Raw genomic sequence first — 12,374 nt, 5'->3', positions numbered from 1 at the left:
AACAATAAGGTGTTGCAAATTGCAATGTACAGCTAATTGTTACCATATAAAACACTCAGTCTTCTGTATGACATGTTCTTTCTCCTTCTTTGCAGGTGTCATTTGGCACTCCTGCCAGCAGATGGCAGGAGGCGTGGTCTGTGACATGTGGGCGGGGCTTAGTGTGCAGGTAACAAGGGAGTGCTGGGGACAGCTGATCTGGCTGTGTGCTCAGTCCTGCAGAGCAGGTAATACAGAACTGGGTGATCTACCTCACAGGAGGCGGGGAGATGACAGACAGGAAGGGAAGACTCCTCACATCAGATCCCTAGAGAGATCTGCAAGATCCATGAATCCCATTCTACCACCAGACTTTATCGCAACAAACTTTTTTTTACCCACTTAAGAAGTCTCCTAATTCTGGACAGAAGGATCTGCAGAGGTATGGTACCTGTCTGCCCTCATGTGCTGTGCATTTATATCTCTAACACCTGTATACTTGCTGGGGACGGCGGTCGGTGCTACCTATATACAAAACTATTACGGCATTGTCTACTGGGTTATTTGCGCTCTCTCCTTTTTTTATGTAGGAAAAAAATCTAGCTATCCATCTAGGACAGTGTTCCTTATAATTTAGCTCTCCAGCTGTTGCCAAACTCCAATGCCCCTCATGCCGCATGATGGGAGTTGTAGTTTAGCGACCGCTGGCGTGCCACAGGTTGAGGCAACGCTGCGTTAAAGGACCACAAGTTCTAAATTGACACTTATATAATTATTATATAATATAATTTTCGCCTTTTGTGTATGTCGCTGTAGGCACGGTTACTATTGCGTATCTCTGGCTCCTCCATAAGCACGCACATTTGGATTGGTCAGACATGACGGTTGTTTCTATTGGGTTATGTACTTCTTAGGGGGCCGCTTATCTCTCAGGGAAACCAAATAGCTGGAGACAATAAATGCAGTGGTCGCCAAACTGTGGAACTCCAGCTGTTGCAAAACTATCATTCCCAGCACGCCCGGATAGCCGGTATTTTTATATTAAAAATACCGGCTATGCAATGGCCGGTATTAATCCAACCAATCCTCCAAGTCCCGGAATGTTGCACTATATACTATACCAGTGTTTCCCAACCAGAGCACCTCCAGCTGTTGCAAAACTACAACTCCCAGCATGCCCGGACAGCCAACGGCTGTCCGGGCATGCTGGGAGTTGTATTCTTGCAACAGCTGGAGGGCCACAGTTTGGAGACCACTGCAATAGAATTTACCCCATACACATGATATTTTAGACCTTGACAAATTTGCTTTGAATCTAGCAGCCAACAAAAAAAGTTAGAAGCCCTTATTTATTTTAATTTTTTCGCCATGGGCTGTAGTATTAACTTTTTTTTAATGACTTTTTATGAATTTTTGGGGGAGTGTGATGTGACTAGAAATTAGCATTTTTGCAATTTGGATTTTTAATTTTTTTTTAAATGTTTTTATTTTATTTTCCTCTGTGGACCATGCTGAATTAGGAATGCAATCATTTAAGGCTAGGTTTACACTACTGATTTCCATTTTGAAATTCTGGTGCAGCAAAATCCCATTGCCGTCAGTGAGATTCCGCTGCACGGTCCACACGCCCCACTGAAACTTTGACGCCAAAATAATTATCTGGGTGGAATCCGAGCAGAAAATGTTGCCGTCTACGGGGATGGCAATGCCTGCAGGGTCCTAGTGCCAGGCGCGTTCGAAATCTCCTGAACCTCCTAGCCTAATAGTCTGGACAATAACGCATGCGGCGATACCAGATATGTTTATTTGATTTATTTATTTATTTAATATATTATTGTTAATATTATTTTTCTATTTTAAAATCTGGAAAAGGGGTTGATTTAAATTTTTTGTAGGGGGGATTTTTTTTATAACTTTTTTTTTTTCTTTATTTCACAATTATTTGATTGCTTATATAGATCAATGTAATGCATCAATGTATACAGCTACAGGCTGTATAAATTACTGATTCACAGCCTGCGCCAAGGCCTAGTACAGGCCTCCGATTGGCATTACATCATGGTGGTAGTGGTGATGGGGGAATAGGACCACCAAGTAGGCATGCCATAACTGTTTAATGACTGATGTCTGAGTGATCTCTGGTGTCTGTCATTATCGGAAGGAGTCAGGTCCGGTGCAGATAGCAGTCAGTACCTGCCGTGTACAGAACCCTTGTGTACGTCCTACTCCCTCACTCAACCCATGACATAATGGAAAGGGCTGAGAAGGATGAAATTCTCAGTCCACATGGCAACCTGGCGCCTGGGACTTGTCGAGCCCTGTTTAGAAAAATATCTAAAGCCGTCTGTCTGAATTCACTGTATTTTTAGTACATTATCAGGACTAGTGGTTAAAGGGTTTGTTCAGACTTCTTTCCAAATCAAAAAAGTACAAATTGTTCTCTCCACACCCGCTTAAAGGGGTTCTCTGCTTTGTATAATCCCTTCTCGTAAAGGGTTCTCTGACAATAAACTGAGTATTTTCCTACTGAGACTCCCAGTCATCAGTCTAAGCTATGGAGAAACCTGGCAGTTAGTGGTCCGTTTCTCTGCAGCGCCACCACAGGGTAAATCGAACATTACACTGTGCCCATTAAAGGGGTTATCCAGGAAAAAACTTTTTATATATATATATCATCTGTCTCCAGAGAGTTAAACAGATTTGTAAATTACTTCTATTAAAAAATCTTAATCCTTTCAGCACTTATGATCTGCTGAAGTTGAGTTGTTCTTTTCTGTTGAAGTGCTCTCTGATGACACGTGTCTCGGGAACTGTCCAGAATAGAAGCAAATCCCCATAGCAAACCTCTTCTACTCTGTGCAGTTCCCGAGACAAGCAGAGAGCACTGTTGCCAGACAGAAAAGAACAACTCAATTTCAGCAGCTGATAATTATTGAAAAGAGTAAGATTTTTTAATAGAAGTAATTTACAAATCTGTTTAGCTTTCTGGAGCCAGTTGATATATATAAAAAAAGTTTTTTTTCTGGAATACCCCTTTAAAGGGGTTGTGCGCTGCCCTGCAGTTCGGAGCTCCGCTTACAGCTTCCGGAAGTTCATTACTCCGAACGCTGTGTGTGGGCTTCCGTGTTCGAGGCCGCCGGGCCTGATGTCACGCCCGGCCCCTTCGTGACGTCTCGCCCGCCCCCTCGTGACGTCACGCCCGCCCCCTCTACCAAAGTCTATGGGAAGGGGGCGAGACAGCGGTCGCACCCCCTTCCCATAGACTTTCGTTGAGGGGGCGGGTGAGACGTCACGAAGGGGCCGGGCGTGACGTCACGCCCGGCGACTGCGAACACGGAAGCCCGCACACAGCGTTCGGAGTAATGAACTTCCAGACGCTGTGAGCGGAGCTCCGAACTGCAGGGCAGCGCACAACCCCTTTAAAGTCAATGGACTGGCTTTGCAATACAGGACAGGTCCTCCAGAGGAGACTTTTTGTCACTATTAACTTCAGTCAAAACACAGTCATCCTGTAAGACTTCCCACTGTTAACCCAGAGTCATCAAATTTTTATAAAGCAGAAATATATGGGTACACATCAATGCCGCAGGTCTGCACAGCAATGTGGACATTCAGAGTGTTGGTGTCTGGCAGCAGCTATTGCTGCTGATTGCCATTCCCAGCACTTGTCCTCTTCTTCTTATACTAGGAATCTCTATTTCTAGTTTTATAATGAACGTCCAGAGTAGTGGCCATAATGCGGGGGATAATAGTAATCCACCCTGCGTCCCCAGTTTATGTGCGCATTATTGGTTAGTGCACCTTTTCATGTTGGCGTGTGTTTTCCTGCCGGAGATTTGGCAGCACCCGTGTGAGTTTATATTTATATCACACATCAGTCAGGTGTGGCCTCCCTGTAATCTGTTCTGGATTATCTGTCATTACAGGAGTTTTATGGGATTTTTATAAAACAAGCCATAATAACGGAGCGTAAGAAGTTTTCATTGTTCTTAATATGTTATGGAATAAAATCTGGTCCCTAAGTGTCAATTTCAGGGACCCCACCTGTAGGAAAAAAGAGAGAGAAGGGTATACAAGGAAGCGGATCAGAGACAGGAGGCCTAGTTTTCTAAAAACATGTCCAATACATGCATGTCAGTCATGCCTATAGAGACCAATCAGCTTCCGTATTGTAGCCTTAGATAAAATGTCTGATTGCAGGGGTCCCGCCGCTGGGACCCCCACGATCTCCGTGCAGCGCCTGGCATTCTTTGTTAGGCGCTGCTTCCAAGACGCGACATCACCGTGGCGTCACAGCTGTCGTCCCCCCCTCCCATAGACATGAATGGAGGGGGCATGGCATGATGTCACGAGGGGGCGTGGTTGTGAAATGTCACACGTCTTGGGAGTAGCACCCAACAAAGAATGCCAGGCGCTGCACGATGATCGCAGGGGTCCAAACAGCAGGACCCCTGTGATCAGACATCTTATTTAGGATGGGGGATAAGGTGTCTAAGGCCGGAATACCCTTTTGACAAGCTCTGATACGGTGATAGCTGAGCTGTGATTGGTTGCTATGGGCAAATAACTTCCATTTTTGTCTTGGACAGGATGATAAATCTGGGCCATAGTGTCAAATATAGTGACTGAAACGTATTAAAAGAGTATAAGATGGGCAATGATATGACATGAGGCATGACAAACAGTTTCTAAAATTGTTGTCAGTCCAGCTTTGCGTTGTTGTGTTGGGTCCAGATAAGTTTTTTGAGATCATGTGGTTGCTAGGGATGTACTTCTTAGCAACCACAGTTTTTTTTAATAGAGCTGTCTAGAATTTTGACCCAAGCAACCATGTTGACCATTATGATATTACTCTAGTCTTCAGATGCAGGTCAAGTGGACATAGAACAGGAGGCAGGGAAGGAAGGGGCGATAAGTTTTGGCTGCCCACAACTCGTACTGCTCTATGATAGCAGTCCGTCAAGCTAAAATGGCCTCTGGTTACAATATGTTTTAACGTACAATGTCATAGTTGCCAATGTCACACGAACCAGACCTAAAGTGGTGGTGTTTATACAAACCCTTCCCAAAAGTGACCATTGGGGGCATTCTTAGGCAGACTGGGGGCATTTCTGGGATGGCTTTAAATGTCCTGATTTGGGCTATATAAATGATGACTATGCAGTAGTGTTTCCAGGGCACACTTAAAACCACATTCTATATACCATGGAGAAAAGGCAGTTAAAGGGGTATTCCTGGAAAACATATATATATATATATTTTTTAAATTAACTGGTGCCATAAAGTTAAACAGATTTGTAAATTACTTCTATAAAAAAAAAAAATCTTAATCCTTCCAGTACTTATCAGCTGCTGTTATGATCCACAGGAAGTTATTTTCTTTTTGAATTTCCTTTCTGTCTGACTACAGTGCTCTCTGCTGACACCTCTGTCCATTTTATAGGAACTGTCCAGAGCATAGGTTTTCTATGGGGATTTGCTCCTACTCTGGACAGTTTCTAAAATGGACAGAGGTGTCAGCAGAGAGCACCATGGTCAGACAGAAAGGAAATTCAAAAAGAAAAGAACTTCCTGTGGATCAGAACAGCAGCTGAGAAGTACTGGTAGGATAAATATTTTTTAATAGAAGTAATTTACAAATCCGTTTAACTTTATGGCACCAGTTGATTAAAAAAAAAATAAAAATGTTTATTCAATTTATATTCAGTGTAGGGCTGTTCAGTAAATTTTTATTTTTATTTTTTTCTATTTAAGCTAAAAAAAAAAGTCATTTTTTTTTGCTATTTTTGTCTTGGAGTTGCTGTATCAAAGGATTTAAAACATAAAAAGAAAGCCTTGAAATGGACCCAATGGCAGAAAACAAAGCTGACCTTTTCAGCCCATTTTTTGCATGAAAATAAGGGCCAAAAATTGTGTGCACATAGCCTTATTGGAGAGCTTAAAGGGGTACTCCGATGGAAAACTTTTTTATTTTTAAATGAACTGGTGCCAGAAAGTTAAACACATTTGTAAATTACTTCTATTTAAAAAACCTTAACCCTTTCAGTACTTAGCAGCTGTATGCTACAGAGGAAATTCTATTCTTTTTTGAATTTATTTTTTGTCTTGTATACAGTGCTCTCTACTGACACCTCTGTCCATGTCAGGAACTGTCCAGAGCAGCATAGGTTTTCTGTGGGGATTTTCTCCTGCTCTGGACAGTTCCTCATATGGGAATCAGGTGTCAGCAGAGAGCACTGTGGACAAGACAAAAAAGAAATTCAAAAAGAAAAGATTTTCCTCTGTAGCATTCAGCTGGTAATACGTACTGGAAGGGTAAAGATTTTTTTAATAGAAGTAATTTACAAATTTGTTTCACCGGAGTACCCCTTTAAGGGAAACTATAGAAGTTTTACTAAAAATATATATTATTGGGGGTTGTCATTTATTGATTTATGTCTTTTACACATTTATATATTTGTTTGTTGGCGATAAAACATATTATTTTCCACCATTCCCACATTAAGTAGGTGTCCTTTGACCTGACTTTTCATGTCTCGCCAAACAATGCACTGTTTACCCTCTATGCTCGCTCGTGTATCCTGTTAACACTCTTGTTCCATACAAATGGCAACGTGTGATTTGTGGTCATGCTTGCTGGAGCATTTTATTTTACTTCTGTCAAATCATGACCAAAGTCCCACATGCCGAAGTGTGATGGTGAAGGACATGGCAAACATTAGCCCCGCTAGTCAATGAAAGAAAGAAGGGGGCACCGGCGCTACAACACAACACCTCATATGTCATATCTCACACTCCAGTCATTCTATTAAAATCAAAGGGTCTCTCCACCTAAATTTACTCAATACAGTGACAATGCAGCTTCTAAGTTATTCAAGAAAGGTTGGTTGCTATGGATACACAGCTTAACAACAATCTTTTTAAATTATGTTGTCAAGAAGCATGACCTTAACCATTAGCATGTTGGACTATATAGTAGTGTGGTATATGGGGCAGATGTTGTAGCCCAGTGGAATGGTGTTATTAACCCCTAATTGTTCGGATGCCAGGGCGTGGTTTTCCCGGTAACCACCCGAATGGTAGCACTGCTATCTCAAGGTTAGGCAGGGCAATAATAGTCTAAGACCAGGTTATGGTTAACGGTAGCTTTACTGAGGTAGACAGATGGAAATAGTCTTTACAGTTAGGCCAGGATCCCAGAGAGGTGGTCAGTAACACAGAAGGACCTCACAGCTTGATGGGACTTGTAGTGACTTTGACAGACTTTAGGACAACCATGCTGACTATAATAGACTTGACTATGGACTTGACTGTAGGTAGTGACAGCAGACATAGACGACTTGACTTACTGACATGTGGCTGTAGGTTAGGCTTGTGGCCTCCAGATGTGCTGTACACTGGCTCTGAAACGTCTGGTCTTTACACTGCCTCAGTAGGAAGTGTGATAGAAGAGAGAGATTATAATGGCTGCCCCTCTTATAAAGGGGGGGCTGAGCCAGGAGCCCATAGGTCAAGCTGCAGGTCACCTGGTTAGCTGGTGCTCTCTGGGTAACAAACACCATCATGTGAACACATTATCATGTGACAACTCAAAGGTCCTTAATACATAACACTATGCATTTTATATATATATATATATATATATATATATATATATATATATATATATATATATATAGATATATATTACTATGGGGGAGACACTGCAGGACAGCCCCTAGGACACAGAGGGACTCAACCTAAGCACTGTATGGGACTATATCCTTTACTGGTAAATCACAGTAGTATATAGTATAGGTCAGTGTTTCCCAACCAAGAGGTGCCTCCAGCTGTTGCAAAACTACAACTCCCAGCATGCCCGGACAGCCAACTCTGGTTAGGAAGCACTGGTATAATATATGGTGCAACATTCTGGGAGTTGGAGGATTGGTTGGATAAATACCGGCCATGAAATTTTTAATATAAAAATACTGTCAGGGTGGCCAAAATACTAGCTGTGCCGGTAAAATACCGGCCAGGTGGCAACCCTATGCCCAATAGACCCAATTAACTTCCAATGGAATCCATTGTGGATCTGATGGGCAAAACTGCTGCTGGAGGCTCAAATTAAACAGTGGAAACTGAACCTTATGTTCCTTTTAAAGTTTAACTTTTTTTTAAAGAATTAGATGATGAATCTAGGCAGTCAATGTGACTCCGGGAGACAGTACAAGAGGCATGCCTGGAATGTACAAATATATTGACTGTAGGAGATTCAATAGTGTTGTGTTCCTGATTATCTGTATTTGACAGTGCAAAATGTCATCCGCTCCTGTAAGTGAACATCAAAGTCAACGCAATCTATAAATGCCTTAAGAGATACTGAGCACAATAGAAAACCAATAAGAGCCTCTTTTGTAGGGTGTATCCCTTAACTATACACCTTCCAGATTGATTGAATGGCAGACATCTAAGTCTTGTTAATCAATCTATGTATCTTCTTCACTCCGGGTATGGTATTTGGCTTCGCCAAGTATCCACCAAGACTGTGTATTACAGACTGACCACAGGGATGTACACACCTTAGAGGTCACCCCTGACTTCACTTTTTTGTGGGACTTACAGTTCGCTAAGCAAGTATGCAAGTAGTCACTATTAGGCAAATTTGGTCCATTAGAGACAATGGGCCCACTGTGGCTACACTGCGGTATACGTCACCGTACATTTTTGCTGTTATCCCAACATAAACTAGTGAGGTACCCCAAAATGAGATGTGAATTGAGCCTAAAGCACACCCAGGAGCTGTAACAGGGTCACTAATAATACAAATGCAGTTATAATACTAATGGCTTCCTATGACACAGTGGGTCTCCCCTTACACATTGGAGGTCCAGGGGAAAATGCTATCTCTGCACCTTCTATAGCAGGGCTCAAGTCCTGCAGGAACACATGGGCACAGAGTTCCTGCACTTTTGCTACAGCAGGAACACTGTTTCCATTAGCAGGCGTCCTACAGGACCAGCCCTTGAGTGAACATTTTGGGTGAGTTTCCATACTTTTTTTCCAGGGACCTGACCCCTGTTTTATAGCTGTGTTGCGGAAAGTGGCCTTATAGAAGCGCCAGCTAAGATGGTACAACGGTAACTGAAGTGTTTCTGGGCTCCAGGAGAATAAAAGTATCTACATAAGGAGGTGTTTAAGGTGAACTGTTGGCCAGAATTTGAAGAAAGTAATTTACACGTGCATCTGCGTTTGGAACATTGGTGATACACTGAGAGCACCTGCCAGAGTTATCAACCTGCTGTAAATATACCTAATGCTAAATCTAACTAGTTATGCAGTAATATTGGAGAAGGGAATCAGAAGTGTTATTAAGGCCAGGTTTAGATGACATTCGCAATCTCTCAGAAAGGAACACCGACATATATCAAGGTGTACCCATGAAAGGCCCGTTTAGCTTAAAGGGGTACTCCGCCCCTAGACATCTTATCCCCTATCTAAAGGATAGGGGATAAGATGTCTGATCATTGGGGTCCGGCCGCTGGGGACACCCGCGATCTCTCCTGCAGCACCCCAGCCGTCAAGCCCCCTCCCATAGACTTGCATCGAGGGTGTGGGGCGTGACCTCACAAGGGAGCGTAGCCGTGACGTCACGATACTCCATCCCCTGAATCGCCCGTCATCAGCCACAGAGCTATCCTCGCTCTGTGTAGCTGAGAAACCGTTGTGCTGCTGGAGAGATTGCAGGGGTCCCCAGTGGCAGAACCCCCATGATCAGACCCCTTATCCCATATTCTTTGGATAGGGGATAAGATGTCTAGGGGCGGAGAACCCCTTTAATTGACCAAACTTGTGAACTTTTCACTAGTGACTTATATTGGTCCATTTTCTGAATGTATATGGACTCAAAAGCTGAGCAGACCACACTTTGAGTTCTGCAATATACCAGTATATGTTCACAAAATGGACCAAATCTAGCTATTGACTAAGTGTTAAACTGCAACAGCCCTTTGAGTATATGTCAGGGTAAACCTCCACAGGGCTGTAGCTCCCATGAGGCGTTCGCCTCAGGTGCGCTGTTGCAAAGGGACGCAGCGCACCCAATCGGGGTGCTAGGACACTCTGGTGGGAAATATGGTGCTAACTTTTAGATTTTCCTGCATAGGTGAGTCACAGGTGTGCAGGCCATACGGGAGGGAAGTCTGTGTGCAGTGCTGGGACGGGTGATGCTGCAGCTCCAATCCTCCTGTATCCTCCCTCTCCTGTGGAGCAGCTCTGGACTCTGGATTCTCCATGGTCCCTCAGCAGAATGATGGGGATAGAGGGAAGGAGCAGGGGTGGCGCTGACAGAGGCCTACTCAGCTTCAGGGTAGTGCACCCCCACCCTTCTTTTACTCCTCTACACCTCTTTGTCACCCCTCGTAACCCCTGGATACCCCTCTGTTATCCCGTACACCCCTCTGTCATCCCTCTGCACCCTTCTGTCACCTCTTTCACCCCTGTACACCCCAGTTACCCCGTACACCCCTCTGTCACCCATGTACACCCCTGTCTCCCATGTACACCCCTCTGTCACTGTGTGGAGTAAGGCTGGAGGCATTGGCCCTCATTTACTATTCTAAACCTGACTTGTTTTGTCGGGTTTTTTTGGTGCATCTTTGTCTGCGACATGTCGCAGACATTGTGCGCCAGTCTGCGACACGATGCAACATTTTTTCCCGACGGACCCGATGTGGATTCTCCCAAACCCGAAAAAGGGGCGTAACCCGACATTTCTGAGCTTTCCCACGTATTTATAAAGGTTTCCAACCTGAATTTGTTGAATTGTTGTGGATTTTTTCCCGACAACTCAGAGGAGTTGGAAACCAGAACCAACAAAACCCACGTGCGACAAAGAGGATGCGACATAATAATAAATACCAGGGGAAAAAAGCAGTCGGGTAAGAAAGCAAGATAGACTTACAACACGATTTTCTAAGTAAATGAGGGCAATTGTGTGTGGGGAAGGCTGGATGAATATGGGTAAGGCAGGAGGCATTGGGTGTGCTTGGGGGCTGGAGGCATTTGAGTAAGGCTGGAAACATTGGGGGAGATTTATCAAAACCTGTGCAAAGGAAAAGTTGCCCATAGCAACCAATCAGATTGCTTATTTAATTTTGCAGAGGTCTTGTTCAAAATGAAAGAAGCAAGCTGGTTGCTATGGGTAACCTTTCCTCTGCACAGGTTTTGATAAATCTCCCCCCTTGTGCGTTGTGGGAAGGCTGAGGCATTGTGTTTGGAGGAGACTGGAGTCATTTGTAGGGAAAAGGGGAGGATAATGCTGGAAAAGTGCAGAGCCTAATATGTTTGTGTTGCAGGTTTTGCCCTGAAGAGTTTTGTACCGGAACAGATTATCAAGATGTCCTGGGCCAGATGAGGAAGAAAAAAAAAGTGACTCTGATCAGTGAATATGTCATTTGTGAGTCGCTGCAAAAAAACGTAATAAGAAACATATTTAAAAAAATAATTTGGTAGGGGTCGCCCACAAATTTTTTTTTTTCTGAGGGGTACCCGAGTCCAAATGGGGAGGGGGCGCAATCTTTTGTTCTTGCCTCTGGCACAAAAGGAGCTAGCTACAGCTCTGAACATCCGCATACCTTTTTGACAGGTTGCCAACATATACCTTCAATTGACCCTTTGACCCCAGCCTAACCATGGTAAAAATTGGAATGGAGTTGCTTTGTTAGTATGTGGAAGGCTTAATAAAGATGATCGTCTCATTTGCTGGGCCCCATTGCATTGGCTATCAGCCTATATACTATGAGGGGAGATTTCTCAGTACCTGTGTAGAGAAAGGGTAGTGCAGTTGCCCATAGCAACCAGATTTTTTTTCTTCTTCTAAAAGTCATCTGCAAAATAAAAGAAGCAACTGGTTGCTATAGGCGCCTGCACCACTTTTTCTCTATACAGGTTTTGATAAATTTCCCCTTAGACACCTTAAAGTATACCTTTAGTAGTGGGTGACAACCCCTGGTGTGAGACAGATGAGAATGGCAATGGTTGGTACCCAGCTGTCCTAGAATCAGACATAGGTTTTGGGAACTTGTGATGTAATTATACAGTAAGAAGGATTAGATTACATAACATCTGAGGTTAATTTAATTACAGGCATGCTACATGTATTAGACAGGGACAGACAGTAGCGACAAGTCATCCTGCTCCTCCCATGGGGAAAATGATCACTGATGCGCTACAGACTGAGACTAGTTCATTATTTATAGAACCAACCTAAAGCTGAACTATTGCTCAAACATTCATGAAGCTTATCTATACAATTTATTACATTAGGCCCGGAGCATGAAAAAGCTGCCCTAATGCATCCCCTGACCTCTGCCCATTGCACAATAATGCTGAGCTGCCCTAATGCACCCCCTGAC

At 43.6% G+C, this 12,374-nt stretch overlaps 1 protein-coding gene across 2 annotated transcripts in view; it reads left to right on the top strand.

Moving 5' to 3' along the window:
* The first annotated feature begins 293 nt into the window (after positions 1–293).
* Positions 294–12,374, top strand: part of TMEM184A (transmembrane protein 184A) — a 42,307-nt gene continuing 30,226 nt past the window's right edge. The window contains exon 1 of one of the 2 annotated variants that reach the window (XM_056534059.1): positions 294–421. The gene's annotated coding sequence lies outside the window, so the exon portion shown is untranslated. Of the gene's footprint in view, positions 422–6,189; positions 6,295–12,374 lie in introns of those variants that run through there. The other variant, XM_056534061.1, reaches the window with a different exon arrangement.

The sequence above is a fragment of the Hyla sarda genome, chromosome 8 (assembly GCF_029499605.1).
Source record: "Hyla sarda isolate aHylSar1 chromosome 8, aHylSar1.hap1, whole genome shotgun sequence".
Lineage (NCBI taxonomy): Eukaryota > Metazoa > Chordata > Amphibia > Anura > Hylidae > Hyla > Hyla sarda.
This window is presented reverse-complemented; position numbering and strand designations above follow the sequence as displayed.